We start from the raw sequence: 21,600 nt of genomic DNA on the forward strand, positions 1-21,600 counted from the left end.
GCATTTTAGAGAAAGAAGGAGAAAACATAACATTCTAATCATATATTCTTTCCCCAATCTTCAAGAATCAAGGAAGTCAATCACAAGATCTTCATCTAAGAGGTAAGGTTCTAACCCTAGTCTTCAATTTCGAATTTAGTTAGAAGATGTGTAATGGGGAGTATGATTATTGGGTGTGGGAGTTGTTTATCTTATATGCATGTACCATCAAGGGTAGTGAGAAGATTTTTGAGCTCATTTGGGTAAACGTTGGGTGGTGGGATGAATTAATCCACCATAGGAGGACCTTGAAATCTTATTGCACACCTAGTGTTTGATAAAATGCTCTCCTTCCTAATTTGTTTTTAATTTTTCTATATCTCTAAATAGATTGAAGTGGCTAAGATTTCTGGAATGTTGTAGTAACTTAAGGAAAACTCAAGCAATGTAGGTTGGCTAAACTCTTCTCTTAGAATTGAATCCTCATGTAATTTATGTAAGTCCTGTGTTGCTCCTTACAAATTGATTACTTCGAACAAGTCATGTGTCCAAAAGATTTATGCTCAATATGTATTCCAAATATTCCTATTATGTTATGTGTTATTTCAAAATGTACTCGAAGCATGGGTTGCATATATAATTGTTATAACTCCAAATCATGATCCAAAGGAAAGCTATTACGCCAAATCGTGTAAGAAATCTCAATGTGCTTAATATTCTTATTTGCTCACATGTGGACTTAAAGTCTTGAATAGAAATACTTTATTGTTGATGATCCATGATGATGCTTGAAAGTGAAAGAAGCGAAAATAAGATGTAGAATTGTGGCCATCGTGCCAAGAATGAGAATTACATTTATGGTCAATAGTGCCAATAAAATTAAAGAATGTGCGAAACATTATGATATGAGCTTTGGATCCTTTATTTAATAATATCATTATTGTCCTATGATCACCCATGGTTAGTACAAGTAAGTAATAGTATGAACATGAACTGTGGCCGGTTACCAAAACGAGAATCATGAACTTAGCTAGTGACCTTAAGATGACAAGGAGTTATATAATGAGGTGGAAAAGAGATGTCATATGCTTAATGATGATGAACCATAAGAAAAGAAATTGGGTCCATGTACCATTGAAATCAACTTAGTGATTTTCCATGCATGTGTCAATGTAAAAAACTATGTTTCTCCATGATGAGCATGAACATGAAGTGCTCCAATGATCCAGGAACTTACAACCTTAAAAGTAGCGTTAGACATGTCGCTTGAGTTCATATATGATTATGTACATAATAATGTTTTATGAACCCTATGGACGGTCTATGAAATGCATAGGTATATTGTGTTATGAACCCTATGGACGGTCTATGAAACGCATAGGTATATTGTGTTATGAACCCTATGGACGGTCTATGAGACACATAGGTACATTATTGTAACGACACGGCCGGTCGTTTAGAGAGTCATAGCCCCGTTTCTCCCATTTCTGATTCTTTTTGAGCTTTTCAGCTATATTATGTTATACCAGGTTGGTTGGTTCGGGTCCGGGGTGGTTTCGGAGTGGAATGAGACACTTAGTCTCTAAAGTAGAAGCTTAAGTAGGAAAAGTCAATCGGATATTGACCTATATGTAAACGAAGAACTTGTTCATTTGTTCTTCTTCAAGTGCTGGCCTTACCTTTGTGGCCTCTGATCTCCAATGAGTGGCATACTCGCAGAAGGTTTCTGTCTGCTTCTTCTTAAGGTTTTGAATATAGAAAATGTCTGGTGTGTTCTCTGTATTGAACCTGAATCTATCCATAAAATCTGATGCCATACTTACCCAATTTGCCCACCTCTTTGGGTTTTGACTGATATACCAAGACAAGGCGTCTCCTATAAGGCTTCACATGAACAATTCATGCGGATTTGTTCATTCTTACCCACTCCTACGAGCTTGTCACAGTAGGTTCTCAGATGCACCTTCGGATCATCAGTGCCATCACACATCTCAAACTTGGGAGGTTTGTAACCCTCCGGCAGTTCTACATCTGGCTAGATACACAAATCTTCGTAGTTTAAACCTTCAACACCTTTCCCGCCTTCGACACTTTGGACTCTCCCTGTAAGTTTCTTGAGTTCCTCTGCCATGTTTGGAATGAGCATGTACTTCTCAGTTGGCTCAGGTATGTATAGGGTTTGCTACGGGGTATGGGGTAAGGTTTCCGTATATATCAGATTGATTTGATGAGTTCCTGGAACTTGGGTATAGGGGTGATCGTAGGTTGAGTTTTGTGGGATCGGGAGTAGGTTGTGCATTTTTGGGAGAGTGATAAGTAGTGATTTATGGGTATTGAGTTGGGTGATGGTGTTGCTATTGAGGGGTTTGCACTAGTGGTGGGTTAAGGTTTTGGGGAGGCGCGGGATTATGATACTGGTGCGGTACGGGAGGATTCAGAGCTATGGGCGGTGCGGCGCGGGATTTGTGTGTTTTGTGATGGTGTTTGGTTTTTAGTGGTTAATTTTTGCTGGTTGATGTCGGGAACATTGAGAGTAAGAGAAAGATTTGCCAGATTTCGGACTTGTTCAAGCTCACCCTGTAGCTCCAGGATTTTCTTATCCAAACGTAAGACCAACTCATTCTGTCCTGGAGTGCTTCTACCATCTGAAGTTTTAACATTTTCTGCCATAGTAGCATTATCTTTCCGGATACCACTTAAATCATCCATCTTCCCTTTGCCCTTGCTTTTGGTTTTTGGGTCGTTGGGCGGAGGAGGAGGTGGAGGACCTCTGAATCTAGTATGGTATGCTGATGATACCACTATGCACGAACCAACCTTTGGGAATGAGAATAAACAAAAGAAATAAAAACGAAAAGGTAACCAAGTCAGCAAGGCGAAGTAAAAGAGTGTTTGCAATATTTAAACATGTTTCATAAAAGTCATGCAATAATTCGCGTCTTAATTTGGGGACCTCATTGTGCATGAGGTAGGCCTAAGCGACACATAGACTTTGAGAAAATTGATGCCAACGTTTGTTTCATTTCATTAGCACGAAAATAAGCCAAAACAATCTTTTACTAAATCGATAATAATAATAATAAAATCACTAATGGCATTAGGCCTTATTACATCGAAATCTAATCTAAACTAGAAAGCAGTAAAGAACCTTCTCCATGCTTGGCTCTCTTGACCCCCATCAATCATGTTTCCCAGATCGCGCATGTCCAGTAATAAGTAAGCCTTTGCCAACTTTCCTCCTTCATTGTCATCCATGGCTTGACAATCCCAAAGTCTCTTTCTCATCTTCCCTTCTAGCTCCATCAGTCCTTGCTCCAAGTATTCTAACCTTTCAGTCGACTTAGTGACAATCTCTTTCCATTCTTTTATCACCTCCATGTTCACTTTATGTTATTCCAGATGCTTAGCTTCGGACTCGAATACCCTTTTGCGTAGCCTCTTGTACTTCACTTGTGCCTCAAACACTTCATCTATGATCCTATCCTTTAGATTGACTCCTGGTTTGACGTCCCCAACTACGTCATCTTCTAACCATGATAGATAGCAGTACATATGGCTGGCGTGATATCTCTATAGCTCAATAGTTTCTCCTTCCACGATGATCTTTTGGTTTCACATGTGTTGCGCTTCGAACTTGAATGGGATGACATCTCCCTTGAAATCTGCCTTGTACTAAACCATGTTGGAAACTCGAGGTATGACTTATTTTCTTCCAGCTTGCCTCATTACCCTTGTAGGAGCGTAAGGGTAGATGTCTCGCATCCCGAATCGATTATGTGGTAGCAGAATCGATATGTGGCTAGCAGGATAGATATGGGGGCAACAAATCAGTTATGTGGGCAGCAGAATGGATATGTGGCCAGCAGAAGTTTTATGCGTCCAACATAATGATTATGCGGCCAGCAGAATCATTATGCGGCCAGCAGAATTATTTTTCAAAATTTGTCCATTTTCTGTTCCACTCTGTGATGCTTATGCGGTCCGCGGAACAGTTTTGTTGTGGTCGCGAAATTGAAAGCAGAATCGCTTTCTTCTGCCAAAAATTCCCATAAACACTTTAGTGCATTCTTTAGCCCAAAAGGTCCGTACCGTGGCTCATTTTCTACAATTCTCAAATCATTAGCCTACCTCGGCACCACGAAACCTTAAATTCCTTGACAAAATTTTATGGGGCCTTACATCCGGTGGCTTTTGCTTTCAGCCGGCCAAAAGACAGTAGTATAAGACAAGTGAGAATGAGAGAATATTGGTAATTTCAGTGATTGAGGTCCCATTTTAGGGGTTTGGGGGAAGGTTTTATATGGTGTTCAAATTAAACAGACAAACATGAAAAATTATCAATTAAACACAAAGAAGGAAAGAATATATCGCATGTAATCAAAATCGGCAAAAGAGAAGGAGATTCTCAAACCCTAGTTGGGTCCACACGTATGAGAATCGAACCAAGAATCAAGGATCCTTCCTTGTATGATGTATATAGATGAGACATCATCCAAATCCCCACCGAATCAAAGTCGACCAGGCCAGATCTCGAAAGATAGTTCTTATCCCGAGGACTTATCCATTCTCGTCACCTTCTCACTCACCCTTTCTTATCCTTATTCCTGCCTTCCTAAAACCTTGTCGCTTTACCATACTTTAGCTTGCGACCTACATATATTCGTTTATACTACTCGCAACCTTCCTTCAACTTGCTTGCACCACAGATTTCCTTATGTTATTCTGGAACATCAAGCGAGACATCACATCATCTCTAACTCTTCTTTACTCTCTTAATTAGACTTCTCGATACCTAGAAACCATAGGCTGGAAGGTATGCCACTGACGACGCTGCTATCATTCCTGGATACTGAATCCCAGCGCTTCTAGCCTTCTATATGAAGTATGGACTATTCACAACCTTTCTTTGCCTTACTTGCCTTAAAATCTCGCATCACATCTTTTATCTCTTTCATAACCTTCCTTCCACATAGGTATAATTCACATCCACAACTTGAAGCTCTATTATAATACTTGCACCTTTGGTGCATACCCAATCCGGTGAGAGCTTCATACTGACTTCTTATGAGGCTGGTACTCTTCTAACTAGCTTTATCGTAGAGCCGTTATGGAATATGGCTATCGTACTATTTCTCTTGCACCTATGATATTTAAGAGTGATCCTGCAGTGTTCTCAATCGCGAGGTCTATAATTTTCTGGGTCCAATAATCAGACTCCTGATTTACTTAGTTAATGTAACGCTTTAGTTTCCTCTTCCTTCTGATCATCCTTCATGTAGGCTTAATCTATCTTCCGATATGCGGCTCCTAGAATTAGTTATTACTTTAGCCTTTCATGGGTGCTATGAAATATCCATGACACAATCTTCTAACAATTCAATCCTTTGTCTATGCCCTGGGCTCAATTCTTTCTTTTAACTTATACTAGAGTCTTCTACGGCTGTATGATTGTCAACATATATGTTGCATGGATAATACTCCAAAATCTTATGTGTGTTTATAACGTAACTAATTCTGGACCATTGATTGAATAATTCCTTTTGTTCCTTCTCAACTTTCTTTAAACGTAAGCTATTACTTCTCCTGGTCATTCTGCACTTGTTGCATGCATACTTAGCTTATCTTAGTTCCCATGCATGTCGGAATTTTGTGCAATTCATATGGTCTCAAATATTACTTTTGATTTTTTTTACTCCCCGTTCATTAGCCATGGTAGGTGCCACTTTCTTAGAGAGTGCATACAACATTGTAGCGAGACTGTTTTTACATGACCCTTTTTTCTTCAAGTTACTATTCTTAGGTTGAAACCTTCTTCCTTGTTTATTCAACTATTCTTTTATTGTAGTACTTAGGGAGGACCCTCTGACTCTTGTAAAGTTGCGAGCTTATTACATTATATACTTGACAGAATTTTTTATGTCCTTCTTCGCCTATAATTATCCGTCGTTGCTTACCTCCATGCCCCTGTGCTTGTAGGGTTGCTTTTGAACTAATATTTTGACTGTCTTCCTAGTGGAATTATCTTTTATTTCCGTAATACTCATACGGTACCTTTAACTACCCCAACTCCTATCTGAATATTTCTCAAGTATTGCAATGTCATATCTGCGAGGCTGAATTCACTATATTGGGTTTACTATGTTTATCTTGCACGATCTGCTGATTTGTCCGTGTCCTCTTGTCTAGCCATTAACTAGGCTCTTCCTGAATCAACTACTAACTACTATTTGGACCATTCTCATATCAATATTCCGCGTATTCTTTCTTGGGTTATTTCCTTTGTCTTAACTTACCTCTCGCACTAGCTTCTTATTTATCAATAACATCCCGGGCAGGAACCCTTACTTCCTTTCCTTGACGGCGTGCTTGCATAATGTTTTGGAATCGTAGCATATCAGTAGGATTTGGATAAGTGCAATCTCATTTTTATCGCATTCTTCCTTTACTATTCCATAGTTACTAGAACCACTTAATTCTGACTTAATGCCACATCACACCATATTCTCCCTTTTAGGGGAGAACTAAGATTTAGTGCTACGATGATCTACGTATAGATGTTTTACCTCTTCATCTTTGGCATCTTATCACATCATCGATGATCCTTACTCGCCTCGCGGTAATCCCTATGTACCAAGGATAACAAATTTCCTTACTTGCGAGGGTGACACTTAGTATAACTGGCACATACAATCCCTTAAGCTTAACTTTGCTCACATTACTTTCTTTAGGGAAGCGTCTTCCTGAATGATCATTCTTTGAAGTTCTCATGAATCTTCTTCTGTTATCCATTCTATTATCGCCGGGACGAAATCTGAAATTCTTATGATGTCGACCATTCTCAAATAACTCAGTCCCTAATTTATGTTTAGTTTATCTTGTTCACCGACCCATACTGATTTCTATTATTCTGGGGTCCAACTTTCCTTCTGGTAGTCGCGTTGGAATCACAAACTTATTTCTCGAAATGAGGATATGACTTTATGGCCTATACTTTTTTGTTGTCTAAAGGCCTGTCACCTCTCGTCTCTTCCTTCACTTAACTATAGATTTTGTAATACTGTCATTTTTTTTTGATTTATCGTTGTCATCCATATATCACATCTTACTCATAATGCTTCATTAACTCTCTTCTTATTTCCCTACTAGCATCTCTGTCTATCACTTTATTTTGAAAATTCCAACAAGACATTCATTTGCTTTTAGCTCCCCTTGATCCATCCCCTAGCTCTTCGGGTTGCCTAACATTCTCTCTCTACTAGGGACGGGAGCCAGACTAATGCAATATTTATCCCTTCAAGGCTTCCAGTGCCTATCCTTGTATTACTCATATCTAGCTATACTATTTTAGAGTGCACCATCTGGGTGTCTCACAAGGAGATTTATTATCACATTTGCAATATCCTTTGGAAATGTCAACTAACACAAACAATCCATTCACCATTTTGGGTTACTCTAACCTCAGCCGGATCCTGATATCACTTGCTTCTCTTAAACTACACATGTCAGCTCCCATAGGAATAATTGAGATGGGTGTGGCTAATTGTGTATAACTCCGTTACTATTGAAAGTAACTTAGAATGCCTATATTTCTCTGCTTGAATTGTAAAAACTGTTAACCTTCATTAACTGGGAACCTCATACCCTTCTTTACCTTGCTTTTTTTACTTGCTCAAATTTGTGTCTACCTTTCGATTATCTTATTCCTTTTTACCGTAAGAGTGGATAGATATTCTTGCCTTAGGGATACTTATCAAGAAGCTTACACATCTTAGTATACATATGATCTGCTGAATACCTCATATTTATCCATCATAAGCATGATGCAAAATCGAGTTCCTCTGACTCAACTCTTCCACAGCTATATCTCTTACCAATCATCTTTCTGGATGTAGGTATCATCTTATTGCGAATAAAATAGAATTTAGGAATCTGAATTCTTACAAGTGAGCTCCACCACACGATCTAGAGTAAGAAGAATGAGTGACAGTCCTAAATGCCCTGTATCCTCCTGCTTATAAGTGTGGTACACAACACACCCATAAACATGACTCTACTAGATACGACTTGTAGACTCCCTAGGACAGAACTGCTCTGATACCACTTTTGTCACGACCCAAACCGATGGGCTGTGTCAGGCACCTGGTACCTTACTCAACCGAGTACCAACATAACATATCTTTTCCTATCATACTATCATAGATAACTGAGCCAGAAAGTCTTTCGTGAGATAAGTAGAATACAACATGAAATACCAACTTATACTTAAGACATACGGGCCTACAAGGCCAAAATGAGAACTCTTACACTGAACATAGGCCGACAAGGCCATACAATATTTTATATACATGACATCTATCTACAAGCCTCTAAGAGTACATAAACATCATTAAGGTTGGGACATAGCCCCTCCATACCAATCAGCACATGTTTTAATCATACTGACCAAATAGTAACTCCGGAGTAAATGGAGCGCACCAACACCTTCCACTGAGTTGATAGCCTACTTGGAGGACTCTCATCCTGTCTAACGGGACCTGCGGGCATAAAACACAATGTCCCCAGGCAAAAGAGACGTCAGTACAAATAATGTACCGAGTATGTAAGGAATGAAAATCAGTAAATAATATACATGAGAGAAACATGGAGTAAAAGACTCAACATGTAAGTCTGAATAGCTCTGTGAATCATTTAATATTATAATGGCATGCATATGCATATAACTGACATACCATGCAGAGGTATATGCGTTCATAACATCATCAAGCCTCTGAGGGCATCCCATCATATCATCTCGGCCACTGTGGGCAAATCATCAACGTATACCAGCTGATCAGGTGGTGGTGCGTATATAACGCCGTAACCTTTACTTATATCCCATATCCATATTGTATACACATATATTTGTATATAATGTCATCTGATCATGGGTCAATGTACATGTATAAATGTATGAAATGCATAAGAAATACGTTAATAAGATTTCTCGAATATCATAAAATCAATATGCCTTTCGGACAAACTTTATCAAATACGTATTTTTCTGAGACCCATGAATAGAGGATATAATAATAATTCACATAGAGAATCAAGAATATAGACACTCCTAGTATTTCTATGAACAAAGTCATTTATGAAAGTTGCATATTTTGCTCGTTTCGTTTGTATCATTTTGATCATGCCAAAAAGAAAGAAGGGATAGCCTTAACATACCTGGACCGATCCTCTTGACGATCCCTCTAACACATGTCTTTTGCGAAAACACGTAACGACGGATCGAAGTAGGAAAAAATATGTATGATATCTTTCTCAAATGAGTTTGATCAAAATCTTTCATGACCTTTGTTGAAGTGAATTACGTTATTAAGATGCTTAAGGAATTTTTGCTTGAATTCTTGAATTCTTGTTGAAGCAGAATGTTACTAAGTTGCCTATTTTTAATATAAGCACTCACGTTGCTAATGAAGTTCACCTTGTTGAAGCCTTTCACATAGATGTAATACATCTTTAGTTTGAATTTAGAGATGGATTTTAAGTCTTGGTGGTGTGGGCCCCACCTTTCAAGACTTGGTGTCACATATCTTCTTTAAAATATTCCACCTTCCCACTTAATTCTAGAGTCATTATATGGCATAATGGGCTGCCACGTTTGGGAGCTAAATCAAAATTATCTTGTAGACAAAGTGAATTAGAGAAGTATTAAATCCTTAGGTATGGACCCCACTTTGATTTTGCTTGAAGCTTTTTCTTAAGAGATGAACAATTGATAACGTTGATATAGCAAAGTTTATCCTTGCTGAAGCTTTCCATTATTACCTTGTAGACAAAGTGAATTAGAGAAGTATTAAATCCCTAGGTGTGGATCCCACTTTGATAATATGACTAAGCCAAGAGCTCCTAAAAAATGTGCCACATTTTCTTGTGAGTTAAAGACTCATTATCATGGCCTCTTTGGCCAACCACGTTTAGGGAGGGGGAGGGGTGTTTAAATTTATCAAGTTTATCTAAAATAAATTACCCCTTTCCTTAATTAGTTTATTAATCCTCCACTAATTCAATAATTACACCTCACTATCATGGTCATGTGGTACCTTGTATGACACTAGTCCATAATTACCGGGTATTATAGCTTTGATCGTATTTTGTCCCAAAGTGTCAAATTTTGACGAAATTCATTTTCTTTGATTTGCTTTCCCTCTCACCTTCACGAATTTACTCATTACTTGTTTGAAATAGCGTCTTGATAAAGCATACGATAAAGTTCCGAGGGAGGTCATGTGGAGGTGTTTGAAGGTTAGCAGTGTTCCGGTAGCGTACATTAGGGTGATTAAGGATATGTATGGTAATGCTAAAACTCGGGTGAGGACTGTGGGTGGTGACTCGGTGCATTTCCCTGTGGTGATGGGGTTGCACCACGGATTGGCTCTTAGCCCATTTTTGTTTGCCTTGGCGATGGATGTACGGTCGCGTCACATCCAAGGGGAGGTACCTTGGTGCATGATATTTGCCGATGATATAGTGTTGATTGATGAGATGCGTAGTGGAGTTAATGCGAGGTTGGAGGTTTGGAGATAGACTTTGGAGTCTAAAGGTTTCAAACTGAGTAGAACCAAGATAAAATACTTAGAGTGCAAATTCAGTGATGGGACCCATGATACAGACATAGAGGTTAAACTTGATGCTCAAGTTATCCCCAAGAGAGCGAGTTTTAAGTATCTCGGGTCTATTATCCAGGGTAACAGGGACATTGACGAAGATGTCGCGCATCGCATCGGAGCGGGATGGATGAAGTGGAGACTCGCTTTCGGTGTTTTGTGTGATAGGAATATGCCGCTAAAACTTAAGGGTAAGTTTTATCGAGTGGTGGTTCGACTGGCTATATTGTATGGGGATGAGTGTTTGCTAGTCAAGAACTCCCACGTGCAGAAGATGAGAGTAGCAGAGATGAGGATGTTGAGATAGATGTGTGGGTGTACCAGGAGAGATAGGATTAAGAATGAAGCTATCCGGGACAGAGTGGGAGTAGCCTCCGTGGAGGACAAGATACGGGAGTCGAGGCTGAGATGGTTCGGACATGTTAAGAGAAGAAGCATTGATGCTTCTGCCAGGAGGTGTGAGAGGTTGGACATGGAGAGTTTGAGAAGAGGTCGAGGTAGGCCTAAGAAGTACTGGGGAGAGGTGATTAGGCAGGACATGGCGCTGCTTCAGCTCACTTAGGACATGACCCTTAATAGGAGGGTGTGGAGGTCGAGGATTAAGGTAGAAGGTTAGTGGGTAGTTTATAGTTGTTCACCGATAGTCTTAGTAGCATTCATGTCTCTTCGCATTCTTAGATTTTTATTACGTTATGTGGTTTTGTTCGCCTCAGGTATTGTATTTTTATGTTGCTATTATTGGGTACTACTTATCCTTTATCTCTCCTTTTTTATTTTCTCTTCCATCTTTCTTCCTTCCTTGCTTTTCTCTTTTTATTCTTGCCCTTCCTGAGCCGAGAGTCTATTGGAAACAGCCTCTCTACCTACATTAGGTAGGGGTAAGGTCTGCGTACAGATTACCCTCCCCAGACTCCACCTGTTGGGATCAAACTGGGTTTGTTTGTTGTTGTTGTTGTTGTTGTTGTTACTTGTTTGAAATAGCGTAATACTTATATTCCCAAAATAATCTCATTCCCAAACTTACGTCGATTAACTTACGATGAAACTTTAACATACGAAAATACGGGATGTAACATCTCATTTTCGAGCTTCCATCAATTTATTTATGGCGTACTTTCACATACAAAAACATGGGGTGTAACACCCATACCCTCCTTATGCGCACAATAGCATCTTCAACTAGTACACCCTTTCTGAAAGATCTTTTACGAATCCAAAGTAGTTTTTCCCATTTCTCCCCCGCAGATCCGATAATAACATAGGAATTTCCCCAAGTATTCCCCACACTTTGCTACAAAATCTCGGTCTTCAATCACATAATGGACCCCAAAATCCTTAGACGTTGCACCTTAAATTTTTGAAACCACTAGGACCGTTGTTGAGAGTCACCTACTCTGAACTTTTCTCAAGGCATGTGACTATCTTACCACAGAATCCATATGCTACTATGACACTTCTACTTTGGTTCAACCATCTCCTTTAAACAACTTCTCGACCTATGCTTTTCATACTTGACCTGCTAGCATTTCAACCACCGTGAGACACCTCCCACCATGTCCTTCCTCATCCCTTCGCTACCCAAATGCTGTCTCAAATCAAAATCCATCTCTATAGCACCTGAACTAATAAATTGCTACCTACTCTAAGCCTCCTTGAAGATCATCTTTCTCAAGCCATCAACATTAGGAACACTGATTCGATTCTGAAACCGCTACACACTGCCATCTCTGACAACCACTTCTTAGGAATTATTTCACAACACCCTGCCCCGAAGGAAAATCAAAGAAGACCATAACACCGGCGAAATAATTAAATGTCGAACCTCTAAACTATGCACTAAGAAATCCTCATTTTGAGTCATTCACTGCCTCGACACATAAACAAGCACCCTACCATTACACCAACATTGTGCGATAACAACAGATGAAGATCACAATAATCTGTGAATAGCCTAGAAACCATAGGAAATACAGATACTGGGCTGAAATGACAAAACACCCTTCCGAAATACGACGATAATAGCATGTCCGAATACGCAAAGAGAAACATCTTGCACCACGTCTACAGTACCACTACAGCTCCTCAATGCCCAATTGATAACAAGTGCTCCACGTCGCATAAGATTGAGTAGGAAGGAAATGAAGGCATAAGCTTCAATAGAATCAAATTGCACGATGAGAAATCAAGAAGGGAAGTGCTCCTAACAGCCTTGTATCCTCTCGAAGATAAGTACATACATCTTCGTACCGATACGCAAGACTCTACTAGACTTGCTCATAACTCGTGAGACCCAAGTAAACCTAGAGCTCTGATACCAAATTGTCACGACCCAAAATCCATTGTAGATCGTGATGGCACCTATTGCCGCAGTCAGGCAAGCCAACGGTGATTAATCAACTTAGTTACTCATTTTAGTATTTTTGAAATCATGAACCTTATTAAATAAGTAGAGTAAAATCTGGTACTCGTAGGAAACCCATGATTTTATTTTCTAATTTCTGTATAAAATATAAACTACAAGGTGATATGATAATAATTATGTGAACTACAATAATGAACATCCAGTAGGAACTCCCAAAATTCGGTGTCACAAGTGCATGAGCATCTACTAAGGAGTACAATAATAATACAACATGTCTGAAATACAAGTTAGAGAGAAGAATATAAATAACTCTGATGGAGACTCTGTATGCCGCAGATCATAACATGGAATGCAGCTCACCGTAAATCCTCGCAACAGTCACACCCTTGTGCCCAAAAGACCACCAGACATATATATATACAAGGTGATCATCAATGAACCTGTTAGATCCTGCACATTTAGTGCAGAAGTGCAGCATGAGTACGTAAATAAACGTGTACCGAGTAAGTATCTAGCCTAACCCCGGAGAAGTAGTGACGAGAGGTCGATATCGACACTTACTAAAAGTCCAATAAAGCAACATAATAAAACATAAGAAGATATGAGGCATACGGCAATGATGGGGTAAATCTGTAAGTTACATAACCTCTCAAAATTTCTTTTAACGATATAAACTTCTCAATCTCGTATCCTATCTCAACAGCTCGAAAAATATCCAGTGTCAATATCAAATGAATAAGAAATATCATATCAAATGCAAGGCATCAGTAGAAGGAAAAATCTCATGAATATTCGGACTGCTAGCGATATAACGCACGATTATGCAGAGGTCGTACAGCCCGATCCCAGAAGGAATATGATACTACCGAGGCGAACGGCCCGATCCCATCATAATGTGTACATTACCGAGGGTCGAACGACACGAATCATCGATGCATCTATTATACTGTCGAGGAGAATGGCCCGCTCCCATAAGAGTGATACATGATCCTACCGAGGCGTTCGGCCCGCTCCACAAGAAAGGAAAGGAATTTTCAAATTACGAGTCATGTGCTTACGATACAGTATATGAACACAAAGTGAGTATAACCTTTACTTATTATCAGGTCTAACGTAGTTCAAACATCTGACCTAACTATTATTTTTTCATCTTTCTTTCTACTCTCTTTTTTTCTTTTTTTTCCTTTTTTTTTCTTTTTTTTTTCAAAACAAGTTGCCCAACTTCTATTTTCTGGGACATGGACCTTTGACTATTCTATTTTTTTTTCACTTGTACTTTCTAAGAGTCGCCCCAGTTTGTACTCTTGGGACATGGACTTTTCCTTTTATTTTTCTGTCATTTCATCATTTGTTTTTACTTTTGACTCCAAACTTGATTCCAAAAGAGGGTGATCAAAGAAAATAACGCAGGCTCAAAAGGGGTAACAAAGGGTATAAAGTGTTTGGGTAGTAGAAAAATGGCCTCCTAGCCTCGAGAATGCCAAACATGGTTTCCTTTCGCGACACAACATTGATGAACATGTCTGTCTTCTTGGTGTGTCATGATCGGAAGACACTTTTCACCCATTAATGTCAAACTTACCAATAAACTTCAATTGATTCTTCCTCAAACCCGACCTTCACAATGATTTGAAGGTAAAGATCATTAACCTCCACGGGTCATTTTATTTGAGCTTAATTCCAAAGTATTTCAACTCTTTATTCATCCTCAAAAGTTTCTTTTTCTCATTTATCCAATTCAAGCTTAAATCAGTTTTCTAAGATCTGGCCAAAAATTCCGCATGCATGTCATATCACTAAAACTAGCGGGAAAAGAACTAAGCATGGAATGACACAAAAGGACAAACTGTATTTCATTGAGTAAACAACAAGACAAACAACCTAAAATCCGAGTTACAACCCTAAAATAACCCGGCTAATGAAAATAGCAACAAAACGGACAGACAAGACTCACACAAACAAAATAGAGGGATAGAAGGGTTTTGACTCAATAAAACAAATAAAATCTGGATCACACCCTGGAATAACCCAGATAATAGAAAAAATATCAAAACAAGCTACCAAGATTCCTTCCTAGTGAGGAGGGAATAACTTTTCAATTGCTAAGCTTGACATTTAGCCACAAATTTGCTCATCAGAATCACCATGGCCTTATCCAATTTCAGTCAGCAAGTTCCCGAGAGGATTCTCATACTCCATGTCACCACACATCATCCCCACAAAGTGTGCATCATCATGTGCATGTAAAAGATTCTGCGTGATATTCTGGGTGTTATTATCTTGGATCACAATCAGTTTTCCTGGATCATCCTTTCTATTTCTCTTTTCAAATCCCGACAACTTTCAACATTGTGCCCCTGGGCATTAGAATGGTATTCACACCTTTTAAAATGATCAAAGCTTCTTGCACGTGGGTCCACGTGATTTAGAGGAATAGGTACAATCATGTCATAATGCTTTAATTTCTCAAACATACTTGCATAGGACTCTCCTATTAGTGTAAAATTATCTTTCAACCTTTGTTCCCCTTTATACCCCTGGCTTGGATGTAGGTTATAGGGCACTTGAAAATTTTGTGGAAGCTGGTGAAAATTTTGTAGTGCTGGTGCTCGCCTTCTGGGGTGTCTTGGTGGCTGGACAACATACTGAAGTGGAGCAATAGAGTATTGTGGGTTCTGAGGTGGATAGTAGTGCTCAGGGGAATCATCGGAAACCTGATGAGGCTGCTCATACCTTCGAGATATTCTCCTAGGACCTCTTCTCGACCTTATTGTCATCATGGTTTCTTCATCCTTCTCATTCGTGTCACTAAAATTATCAGATTCAATCTGGACAGCCTGAGTTGCAGCTTTGAGAACTGCTTGACGTATAATTTTGCCTGTCTTAAGGCCATTCTCAACCATTTCCCCAATTTTGATTGCTTCCGAGAAGGATTTGCCCACTGCGGATATCATGTTTTGAAAATAATCTGGCTCTTGAGCCTGAAGGAAGACAGTGATTAACTCGTGATCATCCATGGGTGGCTTAACTCTAGCCGCTTGCTCTCTCCATTTAATGGCATATTCCCTGAAACTTTCAGTTGGTTTCTTTTTCAGGTTTGAAAGGGAATTGCGGTCTGGGGCGATATCGATGTTGTATTGGAACTGTTTGACAAAGTCCTGGGCCATGTCATCCCAGACATGCCAGTGAGAGGTTTCTTGATCCATAAACCATTCAGAGGCTACCCCTGTCAGGCTTTCCCCAAAATAAGCCATTAGTAATTCTTCATTTCTTCCAACACCTCTTAGCTGATTGCAATACCTTTTCAAGTGAGCTATGGGGTCGCCGTGTCCATCATACTTTTCAAATTTTGGGATCTTGAAACCAAGTGGCAAACGAACATTGGGGAACATACATAGATCCTTGAAGGCAATACTCTTCTGACCTGCCAACCCTTGCATGTTTTTCAACTGTTGTTCTAAGCTTTTTATTCTTTGGGTCATTTTTTCTTGTGTCATCTTTTGGGCAGGCTTCTCAATTTTTGCAGGAAGATCAAATAGGTATGAGTGGTGCTCAGGAGAATGGTACTGTTCTTGCTGGGTAGCAAATTGTGACTCATGAGTTTTCTTTTGTACCACTGTCGGCTGTGGGAAGGTGAAGACGGGCATAACAGTAGTGGTTGTCTGATTGGTTGTCAATGGCCACTTTGGGAACGCGCAACAGAAGTTCCAGCTGTAGTCATACAGTTGGGATAAAGACTCAACCCAGGTGGATAAGATTGATCATGCAATGAGACCGGAATGGTAGTAGTCGAAATGGATGTGAACTCTGGGAAACCATGAATAGAAAAAGGCGGTCCTTGGCCACTGGGCCCATGCTTGACACATTTCAGTCATTTGCTGCTTCAGTACTCTATTTTCCTCAACCACATTAGACTCTTGTTGAACCCTCTGACCCTGAGTCTTTTGAGCACTTGTAACAGCTTCGATGCCAGTTGTCAATGGCATTTTTCCCCTTGGATCTTGTGTTGCCAGCTTACCACAAACCGACCACCTCAAACTTTCTTTACAATTCAAAACAAGAGACACGTTAGAATGGACTCAGTCGGTCCTTATTATCATCATCATCATCATTTTTTAACACTTTTTTTTTATGGTCGATCGAACCTGATGTGGGTTGCCTACGTATCATGTGAAAACATGAATCAGATCGTGTGTAGTTCGGGAAGATCAGGAATAAAGGAAATAAACCAACTCTTTTTTTTCTAATTTCTGAAAGAAAGACTTATAAATAAGAAAGAAAATATTTTTAGATTTCGATTTATTTTTTATTTTTTTGAATTTTTGAAAAGAAAGACTTCTAAAGAAGAAAGAAAATATATTTTTTTGAGTTTTTATTTTTTCCGGAATTTCGAAAGAAAAACTTCTAAACAAGAAAGGAAATATTTTTAGATTTTTAGAATTTTATTTTGAATTTATGAAAGAAATACTTCTAAAGAAAAAAAATGAAAATATTTTTGAATCTTGAATTTTCTTTTCAATTTTTGAAAGAAGAATGAAAATATTTTTGGATTTTGAGAAGAAATTAAAAGGAAAATATTTTTGTATATATATATATTTGTAAAAAGTTTGGGTCTAAAAGAAAGACTTTTCAAAGAAGGAAGTAAAGGAAAATATTTTTGGATTTTTTGAAAATTGTGGTCTAAAAGAAAGACTTTCTAAAGAGGAGGTAAAGAAAATATTTTTGAATTTTTTTTTGAAAATTGTGGGCCGGAACCGATGAGGTTTTCCAACGTATCCCACATCCGGTGAGAATCAGACCCGCGTAGTTCTGTGAGTTTTGACTCGTGGAAAAATAGGACTTATTTTTTCAAAGACTCATCCTTTTCTTTTTTTTTCTTTTTTTTTTAAAAAAAAATTCGGCAGAGTTTCAGGATATTTTGAACATTGGTATTTTCCGGATGTTTCTCTATCCTACCTCACTTCTTGATTTTGCTTGATTTTCTTTCCCTATTCTAAAAGTCGGTCAACATACAAGTCGAAACCGATAAATGCACAAGTAGCATGTAAAAAATGCATCAGAATGGTCTTTTAAATTGGGTACACCTGTCCTAGACAGACCCAACCCCTGTGTTGAGTCTCCAAAGTCAAATGCACGTGATGCAAACAAACGTACCTACTAGGGATCCGGTATGAGGCTATGTTATTCTAGGCTTAAAATTCTGGGTATATGGTTCTAGACCTGGCTTACCCGAGTGGACAACTCGAGCCGAGGGGGGGGGGGGCAACGTACCGGTAACCAAAAGGCCATCCGGCTTTGTAACAGATCTGATCCTCGTTTTAAATTAGGATATGACATTAACATAAAAGAAGTCACGCCAGCGTGCACTTCCTAGAAGATTTAGAAGATTCAGAGAGAAGAAGGGTTTCGTGACAGTTTATATATAGTCCAAACAATATCAAAGCAGTAAAAAGAGGCATTTAGCACATTAGGCTCAAACACGTAAAAATTAGATAATAAGTAAAAGCCAAGTATAACAGTCATCTAAGCTCGAATTCTGAACCCTGAACCAGAGATTATGGGTTCGGTCCCCAACAGAGTCGCCAGAGCTGTCACACCTCCTTTTTTCCGAGGGAGGATATAGGGAGTTTTTCCAATTTAGGTGACATTGTTCGAAATGGGATTATTTATTCAATCAGAGTCGCCACTTGAAATAATTTATGGTGTCCCAAGTCACCGGTTTATTCTAAATCCCAAATCGAGGAAATTGACTCTTATTTATGGTCTGCGAACACAGAAGACCGAGTAAGAAATTCTGTTAACCCGAGAGAAGGTGTGAGGCACTCCCGAGTTCCGTGATTTTAGCATGGTCGCTTAACAATTAATACTTGGCCTAATTATCTGATTTATTACATGTGTTTAGGACTTATGTGCATTTTTACCTTCGAATCGCTTTTAATTAATCAACTAACCACTCTTAATATTTATGGAATTTATTTAAACAAGCGCGATGTCGCGCACTCGTTGTTTTTGTGCACATTGCGAATCGCGTCACATGAAATGCACCCGCAATTTATAACATATTTATTTTATTATTATTCAAAGTTATGGTCGGATCGCATGAAATGCACACCCGAATTGGAATTTACGTATCGTGACCATGCCATGAGAATCGTACCCATAATCACGATGATTTATTTATTAAGTGCGCCTAAAGAAACTAGAGCATTTGAATATTATTCATTCTCTATATTTGAGATTAATTGTAAAGGTCATGAATTATGGAACAAAATTGTTGAAGTAGAGATTTTTTCATTTTATACTGCCAAAGAATTTAACACATCAAGTTGAGTTTAGGCTAATTTCTACAGAATAAATCAACAGAGAATTATGCTTCCCTCAACCAAATAAACACTTTCTTCTTCTTTACATTTTATCCATTGAATTTGTATCCAGAAACAAACAGAAAATATTAGTGAATTACAAACTAACATTCGAGTCAATCTTTTAACATTCATCTCTTGCTTCTCAAATCAAACTCATGATGAGGTTGAATTTAAATTTGCATAATATCTAATTAAATGTGAATCACATAATTTCAGCACAATTTTAGCCCAAAAACAAATCCGAATCTAAGTTTAATATGAAAATAGCTGCAAGTAATTTAAACACCATGGACCCGTAAAATTAGGCACAAACATAGCAAAAACAACTCAGATTTCCATTCATAATCAACGGAGTATCTTAGGCAAACGTTTACATACCTAGTTGCAGAGAATCCAGCAGAAACAATGACCAAATCAAGGTCTAAATTGGTGAATGAACTCGGCAACACAGAGGCAGTAGAAACGGCTTCAATCCCAGATGAAAACCAACTTTTATAAAAACCAAAACAAATGATAGAGAAGAACTATTTGAATCAACCAAAAACTAAGAATCAGTATAGACCCAAGAACTTCCAAGAATCAGGTGCGCCGGCTATCTCTTTAGAGTGAGGGGAGAGAGTGAAGGTGTAGGACAGTCGAGATTCGGCCGGTGAAGTCGTCGGTTCACTTCCAAGCGGTAGTGTTCTCTTGAAGAACAAGAGAGAGAAAGAGTCGGTGGCTCTCCTCCTTTTCCTTGTAGTGTGTGTGTTCTCTAGAGTGGAAGAGTTGGTGATTGCTGGGCTAGTCGGCTGTGAGGTCAGGGAGATGGCAGAGGCGGCTGTTAGGGTTTTGTTTTGGGGGGTCTGTCCATCTTGTTCTCTTTTTTTAGGGTTTGGGAAAATTGGTGTTTTAAAGAGAAGGAGAATCCGGTTGGACGGGTCATGGAAATTGGGTTTCTAAAGGGATGAGCTTGACTAAACCAATTTGTGTGGCTAAACTATTATATATATTTTACTCACTAATTGACTAATGACCTAATTAATTAACTAGCCTAAAAATGCATGTAGAGTTACTAATATATATTTTTTGGTATTTTAGTGTTTTACAAATGCAATTGATTATTCATTTAAAATCTTAAAAATGTAAAAATTAAAAATATTTTTGTATTTTCTTTAGGATTTAAAATGCAACTTAAAAATGCATCAAATATGAATACGTACAAAGCAAACTAAGTAAAAATATAGAAAAATAATTTAAAGCTATTTTTTTTGGATTTTTTAGGAGTAATTTTATATTAGGGCAAAAATTAGGCGCTCAAAACTTTCCGGTATTTTCAAGGATGGCCCGAGATATTTTAACTATTCAAGCTTCAACAGCAACATCGGAAAGCGCTTTCAGTCAAGCAAGACTTCAACTCGGTGATTATATAACGTCTATGAGGGAGAGCTTGGAAAAATTAGTACTTCTCAAAGATTGGATCCGTTCGAAAAAATCAGTCCTTCTCAAAGATTGGATCCGTTATGAAGAACTGATAGCTGAACTTGCGGAGGATGCTGCTTCGCCCGACAATGAAAGCGGTGATGACCAAGCTACTTTTTCACCACCACCAACGAAAATTCTTTCGAACCTTGAAGGATTTATGAAGTTTGTAAGAGATATCATGTAACTTGTATGAATAAAAATTTGCATGTATTATGTAACTTGTATTTTGGCACATCTTGATTAGTTGAAACTTCTTCTCAATAGTGGTATTAGCACCTTGTTATGCTCATTCCATAGGGAGGAGGAAGACTAAGAAAGATATAGACATATTTTTTTTAATACTATAATTAAATTACAAGACATTACTTTGAATATCTCTTTACAATATTTTTGTCTTTAAATTTAGAATTAAAAGTTTAGGTCACAATTCTATAATAAAATTTACAATACATTGCCTTAGATATTTTTTTACATCTTTTTGTCTCTAATTTCAATTCTATTTTTTTTTTTTAAATTAATGTTTTTAGCTGTTGGGACCACTTAGCCCGTTTAGCCCGTGGTCCTGGCCCGTTTAGCCTGGGACCATGAGTTCGTGGTCCCGGTCCCGGGTCAGTCCCTAGAAAAGGACCGTTTTGCCCGGGACCGTTTGGCCCGTTTAATTAGGGACCGGCCCGGGACCGTTTGGACCAGCCCACTTGGCCCGTTAAGGGCCCGGATCGGCCCACTTGCCACCCCTAGTGTAGTGTATAGAATAGAGGTGTAATTTTCATTCTCTCTTTGC

At 38.6% G+C, this 21,600-nt stretch overlaps 1 long non-coding RNA gene across 1 annotated transcript; it reads right to left on the bottom strand.

Moving 5' to 3' along the window:
* Positions 1–8,216: 8,216 nt before the first annotated feature.
* LOC142176631 (uncharacterized) lies at positions 8,217–19,876 on the bottom strand. The gene is made up of 2 exons (XR_012705326.1): positions 19,737–19,876; positions 8,217–8,513 (listed from the first exon to the last, which is right to left on the bottom strand). It is a non-coding gene; the product is annotated as an uncharacterized LOC142176631 (long non-coding RNA).
* Between the last annotated feature and the right edge of the window lie 1,724 nt (positions 19,877–21,600).

This window comes from Nicotiana tabacum, chromosome 22 (assembly GCF_000715075.1).
Source record: "Nicotiana tabacum cultivar K326 chromosome 22, ASM71507v2, whole genome shotgun sequence".
Lineage (NCBI taxonomy): Eukaryota > Viridiplantae > Streptophyta > Magnoliopsida > Solanales > Solanaceae > Nicotiana > Nicotiana tabacum.